The sequence below is a fragment of the Ochotona princeps genome, chromosome 6 (genome assembly GCF_030435755.1).
Source record: "Ochotona princeps isolate mOchPri1 chromosome 6, mOchPri1.hap1, whole genome shotgun sequence".
NCBI classification, from domain to species: Eukaryota; Metazoa; Chordata; class Mammalia; order Lagomorpha; family Ochotonidae; genus Ochotona; species Ochotona princeps.
Window position 1 is genome coordinate 36,796,222 of NC_080837.1, and position 14,317 is coordinate 36,810,538.

At 46.9% G+C, this 14,317-nt stretch overlaps 1 protein-coding gene across 1 annotated transcript in view; it reads right to left on the reverse strand.

The window, feature by feature from the left end:
• TYRO3 (TYRO3 protein tyrosine kinase) overlaps positions 1 to 7,515 on the reverse strand; it is a 28,953-nt gene extending 21,438 nt beyond the window's left edge. The window contains exon 1 of the mRNA XM_058666049.1: positions 7,295 to 7,515. The gene's annotated coding sequence lies outside the window, so the exon portion shown is untranslated. The remainder of the gene's footprint in view (positions 1 to 7,294) is intronic.
• Positions 7,516 to 14,317: the final 6,802 nt, after the last annotated feature.

Genomic DNA, 14,317 nt, shown 5'->3' on the forward strand with positions numbered 1-14,317 from the left:
TTGTGGAAGACTTTTTTTTAAGGTTTACTTGTGTGAAAGACAGAGTGAGACAGAGAGAAGAGAAATCTTCTGTCAGATTCAGATGTCCTGAGTCGTGGTTAAACCTAAATCCAATCCTTGGTTTTTGTTTGTTTGTTTGTTTTCTTGAAAAGCGGAGTAATTGGGGGAGGGTTCTTGGCCAGGGAGGGCCAGGCTGAAGCTAGTAGCCTGGAATTCTGTCCAGGTCTCTTGCATGGGTGACAGAGGCCCAATTACTGGGCCATCTTCTGCTGTTTTTCCAAACACATTAGTAAGACATTGGATAAGTACTGGAGCAGCTAAACTTAAAAAGGGATAGCCAGCATCCTAAGCAGCAGCTTAATCCACTGCAACACTGGCTGCACACAAAAACTTTAAAAAGCAAAAGAAAAAAAATCTCATTCATAAGTAGATACAGATTGGCATGTATAGAAATACTTATGGGCCCGGCGGCGTGGCCTAGTGGCTTAAGTCCTCGCCTTGAACGCCCCGGGATCCCATATGGACGCCGGTTCTAATCCCGGAAGCTCCACTTCCCATCCAGCTCCCTGCTTGTGCCCTGGGAAAGCAGTCGAGGACAGCCCAAAGCCTTGGGACCCTGTACCTGTGTGGGAGACCCGAAAGAAGTTCCTGGATCCTGGCTTCGGATCGGCATAGTATCGGCCGTTGTGCTCACTTGGGGAGTGAATCATCGGATGGAAGATCTTCTTCTCTGTCTCTCCTCCTCTCTGTATATCTGATTTTACAATAAATATAAATAAATCTAAAAAAAAAAAGAAATACTTATGCTTTTACTTTTTTTAAAAAAGATGTATTTCTTATTTGAAAGTCAGAGTTACAGAGAGAAAGAATGAGAGACAGATCTTCCACCCACTGGTTCACTCCCCAGATGGCCTCGAAGCCAGAAACCCTGAGTCATCTGGATCTCCCACATGGTTGGCCATGGCCTAATACTTGGGCTGTTTTGCCCTTCTTTTCCCAGGCCATTAGTAGATGGCAGGATCAGAAGTAGAGCAGCCAGGACTAAAACTGGCACCCATATGGGATGCTGGCATTGCAGGCAGCATATTTGCTTGCCATGTCACAATACTGGCCCTAGGTTCTTGTTTCTAACATCCTTCTTTGATAAAAGGAACTAAAGGTGCTCAGAGAAATGGCTGGTTCTAGGACTAGAACAGGAACTGTACGAGACGAGCCTGAAGTGTCTTATAGCACCAGAAAGCAAAGATGTGCTTAAAATAGATGCAATGGTGAGATCACAGAGTTACAAGAAAGCTATAAACTTTTGAACAACAGAATTAAGTAGTGTTGGATTTTATACGTTTGTTTGAGAGGCACAGAGAGATTCATTCCCCAAATGCTTGCAACAGCCAGGACTGAACAGGGCTAAAGTGAGGGGCTGGGAACTCAACGTGGGTCTCCCTTGTGGATGAAAGGAACCCAAATGCTTAAGCCAGTCACCTCTGTCTCCCAAGGACTACATGAACAGTAAGCTGGAGTCAAGAGCCAGGGCAGGTACTAAAGCCAGGCACCCTGACAAGCAGATGTAACTCCTAGGCCAAAAGCCTGTCCATACCTACTTGCACTTGAATACCTAAACTAATGCAAACTATTGACAATCTGCCATGCAGAATTCATAATAATTGATATACATATAATTGATATATATATAATTGATGTAGAATCTATGGAATGTAGATTCTGGTCAGTGACCAGAAAGTTCAGAATGAGAAACAGGGACAGAAAGAGTTACTTGGCAGTGGAGAGAACACAAACATTATCCTAACACAAATATTACCAATAGTGATGAGCCATGTTGGCAGTGGGTGCTTTTGACAAGAACATCATGATAAAAATGACACTCTAACTCCATGGTCCTCTCAAAAATGATAAACCTGGGGAAAGTGTCATGGCTTAGTGGGATAAGCCACTTAGGCCAACTGCATCCCATAGCAGAGTGCCAGCTTAAGCCCCAGCTGCTTCACTTTCAGTCCATCTTACTGATGTGTTCTGGGAAGAGGCAGATGATGGTTCCAAAGATTGGACCCCTGCCATACAGGCGTCCTGGATAGAGTTCTTGGCTCCTGGTTTTGTTTTGGTTGAGCTGTAACTATTGTGGGCATTTAGGGAGAGAACCAGCAGAAGGAAAATTTCTTTCTGTTGCTCTGCCTCTCAAGCAGATAAAAAATGCTTTTAAAAAAATTTATTTTTATGGCAAAGTCAGATATATAAAGAGAAGAAGAAACAGAGAGGAAGACCTTTCATCTGATGATTCACTCCCCAGGTGATCACAATGATCAGAGCTGAGCCAATCTGAAGCCAGGAGCCAGGAACTTCTTCCAGGTCTCCCACGCGGGTGCACTATCCCAAGACTTTGGGCCGTCCTTGACTGCTTTCCCAGTCCACAAACAGGGAGCTGGATGGGAAGTGGGGCTGCCAGGATTAGAACTAGCACCCATATGGGATCCTGGCACGTGCAAGGCGAGGACTTTAGCCACTAGGCCACTGAACGCCCAGTCCCCTTCTTTTCTAAGATTTATTTTAGGGTCCAGCACAAAAGCTTAGTGGCTAAAGCCTTCACATTGTATATGCCAGGACCCCATAAGGGCGAGCCAGTTCATATCCTGGCTGCTTCACTTCCCATCCAGCTCCCTGTTTGTTGCCTGGGAAAGCAGTGCAGGATGGCCCAAAGTCATGGGACCCTGAACCCTCATGGCAGACCCAAAGGAAGCTCTTGGTGCCTAGCTTCGGATCAGTTCAACTCCAGCCTTTACGGCCACTTGGGGAGCGAAGAACAGACAGAAGATCTTTCTGTATCTCCTCTCTATAAACCTGGCTTTCCAATTAAAAAAAAAAATTGGGGACCCGGAGTGGTAGCCTAGTAGCTAAAGTCCTCTGCTTGCATGTGCCAGGATCCTATCTGGGTGCAGGTTCATATTGCAGAGGCCCCACTTCCCATCCAGCTCCCTGCTTGAGCCTGGAAATGCAACAGAGCATGGTTCAATTCCTTGGGCATCTGCACTTAGATGGGAGACCTGGATGAAGCTCCTGGCTCCTGGCTTCACATCAGCACAACTCTGGTAATTGCAATCATTTGGAGAGTGAAGCAGAGGACAAAAGATCTCTCTTTCTCTCTCTCTCTCTCTGTCTTTCCTTTTCTCTGTAACTTCATCTTTCAAATGAAAATAAAATAAGCCTTAAAGAAAAAGATTTACTTATTTGAATGACAGGGTAACAGAGGGAGGCCAAGAGGGGTGGAGAGAAAGACAGAAACATCATTTGTCCTTTGGTTCACTTTTCAAATGGCTTCAACTGCCTGTGCAGGCCAGGCTGAAATCAGGAGCCAGGAAAACTGAGATCTGTTGCATTCCAGGTTCATTAACAGAGCTGCTCAGAAGCAGAGCTGGTACTAGGATCTGGGTCCCCAGCATGAGGCAAGCAGGGTCTCAACTACACCCAATGGCTGCTATGACATTGATTGACACATAGTAACTAAGCATAGTGTGACATCCCAAGAAATCACAGCAGGTATAATAATCAGAAAATGAATGTAACTGGCATATCATTTCTTTGTGTTGGAAACATTCCAAATTCTATTAGCTATTTTGAAATATTCAATTATTTTTCAAATTCTCTTGTGCTATTGAACATTTTAAGTTCTTTTTGTTTGTTTTAAGATTTTTTTGTTGGGCCCAGCGGTGTGGCCTAACGGCTAAAGTCCTCGCCTTGAACGCACCCCGGGATCCCATATGGGCGCCGGTTCTAATCCCGGAAGCTCCACTTCCCATCCAGCTCCCTGCTTGTGCCCTGGGAAAGCAGTCGAGGACGGCCCAATACATTGGGACCCTGCACCCAGGTGGGAGACATGGAAGAGGTTCCAGGTTCCCGGCTTCAGATCGGCGCACACCGGCCGTTGCGGCTCACTTGGGGAGTGAATCATCGAACGGAAGATCTTCCTCTCTGTCTCTCCTCCTCTCTGCATATCTGACTTTCCAATAAAATAAATAAATCTTTTTTTTAAAAAAAAAAAGATTTTTTGTTTATTTGTTTCAAAGGCTAATGGGGCTGGCATTGTGGTACAATGGGTTAGGCTGCTCCAAGTGATACTGGCTTCCTATAAGGGTATCATTTCAAGTCCTGGCTGCTCCATTTCCAATTAGCTCTCTACTTATGTGCCTGGAAAAGCAGAGAAAGATGACCCAACTGCATGGGCCCATGCAGTCACATGGGAGACAAGAATGCAGCCCTTGGGCCCATCACGATAACCTAGTGGCTAAATCCTTACCTTACACAGGCCAGAATCCCACATGGGCACCAGTTTGAGTTCTAGGTGCTCCATTTCTCATCCAGCTCCATGCTTGTGGCCTGGGAAAGCAGTCTAGGATGGCTCAAAATCTTGGGACCCTGCATCCACATGGGAGGCCTAGAAGAAGTTCCTGGCACCTGGCTTCAGATAGACTTAGCTCTGACCATTGGGGTCACCTGGGGAGTGAACCAGCAGACAGAAGATCTTTCTCCCTGTCTCTCCTCTCTGTAAATCTGACTTTGCAATAAAAATAAATAGGGCCCGACATAGTGGCCTAGTGACTAAAGTCCTCAGCTTGAACACGGCAGGATCCTATGTGGGCACTGGTTCTAATCCTGGCAGCCCCACTTCCCATCCAGCTCCCTACTTGTGGACTGGGAAAGCAGCTGAGGACAACCCAAAACGTTGGGATCCTGCACCAGTGTGAGAGACCTGGAGGAAGTTCCTGGCTCCTGGCTTCAGATTGGCTCAGCTTTGCCCATTGCAGTCACTTGGAAAATCTTTAAATAAATAAATAAATAAATATTTTTAAAAAACGCAATCCTTGGTTCTTGGCTTCAGCCTGAGTCATCCTTGGCTGTAGCAGCATTTGGATGAAAGATTTCTTTTTTCTTTTTCTCTTTGTCCCTCCCTGTCAGTTTGTCTTTCAAAGAAAAAAAGGAAAAAAAAAGAGGAAGAGACAGAAGACACAGAGAAACAGATTTTCTATCCAGTGGTCACTCCTCAAATGACCACAATATCCAGAGCTAGGACAGGCTGAAGCCAGGAGCCGGGAATTACTGTCTGGGTCCCAAGCTGGCAAGGACCCAATACTTAAGCCATCTTCCCCTGCTTTCCTGGGTGCATAAGCAGAGAACTGGGTCACAAGTGGAGCAGCCAGGACCCTGATGGTTGCTCTGATAGAGGACACCTGGGAATCTCCTAGAATTGTGGGCAGCAGGCCCGGCACAGTGGCCTGGAGACTAAGTTCCTCGCCTTGATCGCACCGGGATCCCATATGGACGCCGGTTCTGATCCCAGCAGCTCCACTTCCCATCCAGCTCCCTGCTTGTGGCCTGGGAAAGCAGTCGAGGACGACCCAAAGCCTTGGGACTCTGCACCCGTGTGGGAGAACGGGAAGAGGTTCCAGGTTCCAGGCTTCGGATCGGCGTAGCACCAGCTGTTGCGGTCACTTGGGGAGTGAATCATCGGATGGAAGATATTCCTCTCTGTCTCTCCTCCTCTCTGTATATCTGACTTTGTAATAAAATAAATAAATCCTAAAAAAAAAAAATAGAAGTGTGGGCAGCAACTTGACTCCCACCCACACAAAGGAACTTCTAACCAGATCCAGAACTATTTTGAGCCTCACGACTAGCTAAATCCTAGTAGCTGGACTTCGCAGAGGTTGAGGCCAAGAAAACATAAGCACATTTCTGCAGAGCTGTTAGAGTCCTGGAGCAGCAGTATCACCAGTGAGCAATGCATACTCTTGGGGCCTCTAAGAACCCTTCTGAATCAGAAACTGCGAGAGTGAGGAAGGCACTGTGTTTTTCCACAAAGCTCTCCGGGAGTTCTGCTGCCTGAGAAAGTTTGAGCACTGTGAGCAACAAGGACTGCCCTTCATCGGCCTCCAATCAAGCAATGCCTAATGAATGTCCTGTGGTGACTTCCTCGGTCTTCAGTGTTACATGGGCACAGAGAGTGAGAACCAGGAGCTTGTCATCTAGTCAAAGGAGGACATATGCTTGTGGAAAGGTAACTGGTAGGCTAAGACACCAGTTAAGACATCTGCATCCTACGTCAGAGCACCACAGAGCCAGACTCTCAGCTTCCTGCCCCCAGCACCCTGGGTGACAGCAGTGATGGTTTCCCTGGTTGGATCCTTGCTACCCACATGGAAAAGGGCACTGCATTCCTGACCCCACTTTTGAGGCATTTGGGGAGTGACCCAACTGGATGGGTACTTTGTTCCTCTGCCTCTCAAGTAGGGTAATAATTTTGTTTTTATTTTTCGTTTTAATTTTTTCTTTTTGTAGCAGATTAATAAGTTTTAAAATGATCTTTAGTAAAAAATTTTTAAAAAGGCATCCAGTAGAGGCCAACATCACAGAGCAGTAGATTAAGCCCCAGCCTGTAAGGCTGCCATCCCATAAGAGTATTGGTTTGGGTCCTGGCTTCTGCAAGTCCCATTCAACTCCATCAATGCTGATGCATCTGGGATAGTGGCAGAAGGCAGTCCAAGTGCTCAGACCTCTGCCACCCATGTGGGTGACCCCAAGAGGAGATTAGGACTTCTGGCTTCCAGGACCAGGCTGTTGCAGCCATCTGGAGAGTGAACCAGTGGACAGAAGATTTCTCATTCTCTCTGTGTGTAACTCTGCCTCTCAATGAGTACATCTGAGATTAAAATAAATCAGTAAGTAAAAGAGGTAACCAGCGATTCTGAGTAGCAGTCAGTACACCACACAGGCTGTGCAGAGGGCAGGATCCCAGGCAGTTTCAAGGACAGCTGAGCCTGTAGGTCTGGCTGGCTGGACAAAGTTTTGAGGTTAGTTTCTGCTAGCTTTCTTTTATTTATTTATTTTTATTGGAAAGGCAGTTTTATAGAGAGGTCTTTGATTTGCTGGTTCACTCCTCAAACGGTCTCAACGGCTGACTGACACTGAGCCAATCCGAAGCCAGGAGCCAGAAGTTTCCTCCGGGCCTTCCACATAGGTGCAGGGTCCCATACGCAGGGGGCTGCACAGGAAGTGGATCAGCCAGGACATGAATTGGCACCTATATGGACTGCCTTGCCAGGCACTTGCGAGCAAAAGAATTAGCCAACTGAGCCATCCCGCCATGCCCCATTCCTGCTAGGTTTTAAACAAAGACTTTAAGGGGATGGGGCTTGGAAGCACAAGAGGTCGGATTTCCCACTAGGGACTGGCACAAAGGCCAGACAAGTGGGCACTTGTCTCCACAAGACGTTCATTCACGCAGTGCTACCTGGCTGTGAAGCCTTTGTCACGGTCCCCGTGGGCAGCCCGAGTAGTCACACCGCTGCCGGGTGCGGAGCTCTGCACGTGGTCACCCGCGCGGCTGACAGCCGAGGTGTCTGAGGTACCCCTGGCGCGGCCACGGCAGTCGTGTGTGCCGACAGAGCTGCGCCTGCTCGAGCTCAAACGGTGTGTCCTGAGTGCCCCCTAACAGGCCTAAGGTACGGTGGGACCTCGCAGGCCGTCCCACAGGAGCTCAGCTGCCCGCGACGCCAACCGAAGACACCAGAGCGCTCAGCCGGCCCGCCTGAGGCGGCGCGGCGCAGCGGGGCGGAAGCCGGATGCCGGAGGCCGGCGGCGGCGGAAGCGCGACGGCGGGGCAAGATGGCGGCGCCCAGGTGGGCCTTGAGCAAGTAGATGGAGGAGCAGTCGGAGCAACGTCACAGTGATCAGGGTGGAGGACCCAGAGGCCCTTTATCAGAGCCCGCTACGGAGCGGCTGCAGCGCCTTGCGTGCACAGACCTCGGCCAGCGCACCCCATCCGCGCGCAGCAAGCCCCGAGACGCTGTGGTAGGTGCTTTACCCTCGCTAAATTCCTGTTGTATAGGACGTGTTGTTATGCACAGGCTGGACCTGGGATAAATTAAGCAGCTTGCTCAGCTGCACATACCTAGCTGGAGCTGAAAAAGCAGGTGTCTGTCACCGCCCCCCCACCCCACCCCCGTGCCTCGAATTCTCTCCTGTGTGGAGAGGTGGGCTGCATGTGACCCTCGGATCTTAGACATCCAAGGAGAAGGGAGTGGAATCGTTTTCGCGACTGCCAGAGTTGAATTGTTAACATGCTGTAAGTTTTCCCTTTATCGAGTTCAGTCTTCCTTTGGGCTGTTTGGGTGGGCACTGGAGCCAAGAGATTTTTACCCCCTTGTTTCTTGGCAAGACTTCTCCACCTAGAGATATAGTCTAATGACTCTAGCTGTTGAAGTCATGACCAACACAGCTAGTGTTGTGTGCTTGCCAGGTGTGAGACTGTCTGATTCCTTTGTGTAAATTTAACACCCCCGTGAGCCAGGGACAGTTGCCGGGAGAAGCAGGTGCAGTAGCCAGAGTCCAGTTTTGTGGTCCTTTAACCTAGAGGTCAGCCCCATCCAGTAAACGGCACACCTGTGTATGCTCTTGGCTGTCACTCGACAAATACATCCGCTCATTAGAGGTTCTGTATTAAATTTAAGGCAAAAAGCTGAAGACACGTATTTGTCCCACTCCATCCACTTCTCTTGGCACTTTTTCATATATGTGCTGCTGAAGCGAGCACTCTTGGCATGTTTTCATTTTCTCCCTTCAGTATTCAGTCTTGTTAAACTTTGGGGATTTTTCTTGCCTCCGAAATCCCATAATCCCAGTTTTTTCATGTCTTTTTTTTTTTTCTTACTCGCTGAGATGCACTGCTTTTGTAAGTGTATGCAGGACCTCCCAAAGCTTCACAGAAAATGTGCCTTATGATAAAAGATTTAGATTTCTTTGCAGCAAAATTATCTTTTAAATAGCTAAAGCTTTTTAAAATTGTTATTTAAATGAAATTGAAAGAGACAAAAAGAGAAAGGGCTCTTGTTGTCCTCACTCCCAATGCCTTTGGGCCTGGAGTCACAAACTAGAGTGATAGAAACCCAGTTACCAGAGCTGTCACATTTGCATGAAACTGGAGCAGGATCAAAGCTATGGGGTGCAGGCGTCTTTTTTTGTTTTTCTTCTTCATTTAAGAATTATTTTTATGGATGTGAGGGCGATCTGGCTGTGACATCTGTCACCCCATTGATCGCCAGGGTTGATTCGACTGATCTGGCTGGCTAGGCGGCTGTCCCCTTCCTCCCTCACCACTCCACGTGCGACCCTCTCCACTAGAGGAGGACCGGTCTTTAGTCAAGGGTATACGAGTAGCTGCGCTCCCCTGCTAGAACCTCCAGACAAGCTCTCAACAATGATTTGTTAATTGAATTTCAAGGCAGATTGACAGGCGGTGGTAGCAGCTATATGGAACATTGCACGATGTTGAGGTTGGCTAATCATGAAGCATATAGAACTTCTAGGAAACCAAATTTTTTGAAGTCTACCAAAGTCTGCCTTCAGTGATGGCTCTTTTAAGAGCTGGGTTGGACTCCAAATGACAAAATGGGGGATGGTGTTGTAATGTAGTGGGTTAAACTGCTGCCTTGAATGCCAGCATTCTTTGTGAATGCTGGAATGAGTCCTAGCTGCTGGTGAAGACAGGAGGCAGCTTAGTTCATTCTTTAAAAAAAAAAAGACAGACTTATTTGTGTTCATTAGAAAGGCAGATCAGATTTACAGAAAAAAAGGAGAGACAAAGAGATCTTTTACTCACTGTCTCACTCCTCAGTTGGTTGCAAAGGCCAAAACTGAGCCATCCGAAGACAGGAGCTTCTTTTGGGCTTACATGGGAGCAGGGTTCCAAGGCTTTGGGCAATACTCTGCTGCTTTCCCATAAGTAGGGGGCTAGATGGGAAGTGGAACAGCCAGAACACAAACTGGTGCCCATATGGGATCCTGGTACTTGCGAGGTGAGGATTTAACCATTGGGCCATCATACCAGGCCCAACTTAGTCAATTTGTAAAAACAAAACAAACAAAAAAAATCCCAAAGGATTGTCTTCTTTTATAGCAGACAGAATCAGTGACGCTAAAGATTTACTAGCTCAAGCTAAAAACAGAAGTAATGTATGATGAATTTTTAGTTTCTGTTAGTTGATGTATCTGAGTACCAACTTTTTACATCAGAATGCCTCAGAAACCACCCAAAGAAAAAAACATCTAGCATTTTGACTCAGCCCCTTAGAACTGAGGCTTGTTTCACCCTCATTTCTGTATCTTTATAATCCCTTGTATCTCTGCCCAGATAGAGTAACTTTCATTTTCAGAGTAAACTTTGAAAAAATGTTTTAGTACGGCCCGAAGCGGTAGCCTAGTGGGTAAAGTTCTCGTTTTGCATGCGCCAGGATCCCATATGGACACCGGTTCTAATCCCAGCAACCCCGCTTCACATGCAGCTCCCTGCCTGTGGCCTGGGAATGCAGTCGAGGAAGGCCCAAGGCCTTGTGGCCCTGCCACCCGTGTGGGAGACCTGGGAAGAGGCTCCTGGGCTTGGATTGGCATAGCTCCAGCCGTTGCGGCCGCTTTGGGAGTAAACCATTGGACAGAAGATATTCCTCTCTGTCTCTCCTCTCTGTATATCTGCCTTTCCTTTTTTTTTTTAAAGACCTATTTATTTTTATTACAAAGTCAGATATACAGAGAGGAGGAGAGATAGAGAGGAAGATCTTCCGTCCAATGATTCACTCCCCAAGTGAGCACAACAGCTGGTGCTGTGTCTATCCAGAGCCAGGAGCCAGGAATCTCCTCCAGGTCTCCCACCTGGAGGCAGGATCCCAAAGCATTGGGCCATCCTCAACCGCTTTCCCAGGTTGCAAGCAGGGAGCTGGATGGGAAGTAGAGCTGCCAGGATTAGAACCGACGCCCATATGGGATCCCGGGCTTTCAAGGCGAGGACTTTAGCCGTTAGGCCACGCCACTGGGCCCGTATATCTGCTTTTCCAATAAAAAAATAAATCTTAAAAAATAAATAAATAAATCTTTAAAAAAAAAAAAGATTTGTTTTTATTGGAAAGTTAAGGAGGAGAGACAGAGAGCAAGATCTCCTATCCGATGATTCACTCCCCAAGCGGCCGCAACGGCCGGAGCTGCGCTGATCTAAAACCAGGAGACCAGAGCCTCTTCAGGTCTCCCACGTGGGTGCAGAGTTCCAAGGCTTTGGGCCATCCTCGACTGCTTTCCCAGGCCACAAGCAGGGAGCCAGATGGGAAGTGGGACCGCCACAATGCAAACCAGAGCCCTTATGGGATCCTTGTACAGTGAAAGCGAGGCCTTTAGCCTCTAGGCTGTCACACCAGGCCGGACACTTTTCTTCTTAATAGTATCAAACTCAGGAGTTCCAGACTAGTCAGCCAGCTTTACAGACATATTTTGCTTGGCTATACCAAGAAGTTTTTGTTTGTTTAGTTGAGAGAGAATTTACATGCCATGAAATTCACCATTTTGAAGTATATGATTAAGTGCTTTTGAATAGTCACCATGTTACAACCAGCATCACTCTCTAGTTCAGGAACATTTTCGCTCTGTGAAAGAAGCTTCATATGCCATAGCAGTGAAACCACTGTCTCCTCGGACTCCCTCACCCCTGGAAAGCACTCCTCTGTCCCCTGTCCATGTGGATTTGGCTGTTCTGGACATTTCATGTAAATAGAGCTATACAAGATGAAGCCCCTTGTGACTGGCTTCTTTTAGCTGGTTTAACATATATAAGAGCCACATGTTATTCCCCGTGTCTTCAAAGCCTATCCCCTCCACATGGATATACCACTTTGTCCTTCAGTTTCATGAATGTTTATATTGTTTCTGCTTTGGCTATTATGAATAATGCTGTTTGGAACATTGGTGTACATATTTTTGGTGAACATATGTTTTTATTTTTGTTGGTATATACCTAGCAGTTGGATTGTTGGATCATATGTTATCACTATGTTTAACTTTTTGAGGGCATGCCAAGCTAGCTCTACCATTTTTTTCCATAGCAGCTAGCTGTACCATTTTTCATTCCCCACCAGGATTATATGTAGGTGCCATTTTCTCCATATCTTAGTCAACACTTGTTATCCACATCCTCCCTCCACGCTCTGTTTTTTTTTTTTTAAAGACTTTCTTTTTTGAAAGGCAGAGAGACCTAGAAAGAAAGAAACACCTTTCATCTTCTGATACACTCCCCTTAATGTCCACAACAGCTGGGGCTGGGTCGGGCAAAGCAAGGAACCTGGAAGTCAGTCAGGATTTCCCTCGTAGGCTACAAAGACCATTACCTGTTTCCTTCCAGGCTGTACTTTAGCAGGAAGGTAGAATCTGAAGTAGAGCCAGGACTTGAACCCAGGCACCCCACACCCAAGCTGGGATGCTGTCCTCCAAGCAGCATTGTAACTGCTATGCTAAAGCCTTCCCCCACCTTGTGGTTGTGATTTCCACTTCTATAATGACTGATGATGGCATTTGTCCATTTTTTTCAATTGGATTATTTGTCTTTTACTTTTGAGTTGTAAAAGTTCTCTGTATGGGTCCAGTGTAATAGAATAGTGGCTAAATCCTCGCCTTGCATCTGCTGCAATCCCACATAGGTGCTGGCTCATGTCCTGGCTGCTCTGTTTCCCATCCAGTTCTCTGCTTGTGGCCTAGGAAAGCAGTAGAAGATGGCCCAAAGACTTGGGACCCTGCACCCGTGTTGGAAGACCCAGAAGAAGCTCCTGGCTGCTGGCTTTGGATGGGATCAGTTCTGGCCAATGCAGCCATCTGGGAAATGAATCAGTGGGTGGAGGATCTTTTTGTTGTTCCTTCTGTGTAAATCTGCCTTTCTAATTAAAATAAATAAATCTAAAAGCAAAACTCATATTTTTAAAAAAATTTTCTGTATATTCTAAATGCAGCCTTTTATTTTCTCCCATTCTATAAGTTGTTTTTTTACATTGTTGACAATGATGATCATTGCAACACAGAAGTATAATTTTGATGAATTCCATTTTATCTTTGGTTGCATTTGGTGCTGAATTTAAGATCTTTGTCGCCTATTCTGAGATCACAAAGAGTTTTATAATTTTAGCTCTTTCATGGAGGTGTTTGACTAATTTTGAATCAGTTTTTTGAATGATATGAGGCAGGGGAAGGTCAGATACCATCCTTTTACATATGGCTATCCAGTTATCTGAAAACCATTTGTTGAAAATACAGTTTGAGTACCCCTAATCTGATAATCTGAAGGCTGAAATGCTTCAAGATCTGATTTTTTTTTATTTTATTATTATTTTTTAAATTTGAGAGGCAGAGAAGAAAGACTATAGAGAGCTCTCATTTGGTGCTGATTCATTCCCCAACTGCTGACAAGGGTCTGGGCCAGGGCAGAAGCCAGGAGCCAGGAAGCCATGTCAGGCCACCTGCGTGGGTGGCGGAGCCTAATTACTTGAGCCATCACTGTTGGCTCTCGGGATCTGCGTTAGCCAGGAAGCTGGAATCAGGAATGGAGCCAGGTATGTGATTCAAGTTCTCAGACATGGGATGCAGATATCCTAACCATCGTGTTAGCAACTAGACCAGATAGCTGCCCAACATTTTTTCAGCATCAGTACTCAGCAAGTTAAGTCTCTGCATATATTCCGAATCCTAAACAAGCTCTAAACTGTAAAACCTTTTTTTTAAAAAGATTTTATTATTATTATTGGAAAGCCCGATATACAGAGAGGAGGAGAGACAGAGAGGAAGATCTTCCATCCGATGTTTCACTCCCAAGTGCGCCGCAACGGGCCGGTGTGTGCCAATCCGATGCCGGGAACCAGGAACCTTTTCCGGGTCTCCCACGCGGGTGCAGGGTCCCAAAGCTTTGGGCCGTCCTCTCCTGCTTTCCCAGGCCACAAGCAGGGAGCTGGATGGGAAGTGGAGCTGCCGAGATTAGAACCGGCGCCCATATGGGATCCCGGGGCGTTCAAGGTGAGGACTTTAGACGCTAGGCCACGCCGCCGGGCCTAAACCTTTTTTTTTTTTTTTTAAGATTTATTTTATTTATTGGAAAGTCAGATATACAGAGAGGAGGAGAGACAGAGAAAGAGCTTCCATCCGATGATTCACAACAGTGCGCGCAACAGCTGGTGCTAAGCCGATCCGAAGCCAGGATCCAGGAACTTCTTCCGGGTCTCCCACACGGGTGCAGAGTCCCAAGGCTTTTTTGGGCTGTCCTCGACTGCTTTCCCAGGCCACAAGCAGGGAGCTGGATGGGAAGCGGGGCTGCCGGGGCTAGAACTGGTGCCCATATGGGATCCCGGCGCATTCAAGGCGAGGACTTTAGCCACTACGCCATGCTGCCGGGCCCTAAAACCTTTTTGATCCCAGTTATTTCAGACCTACTCAGCCTGTACTCTTCTTCCTCATTTGA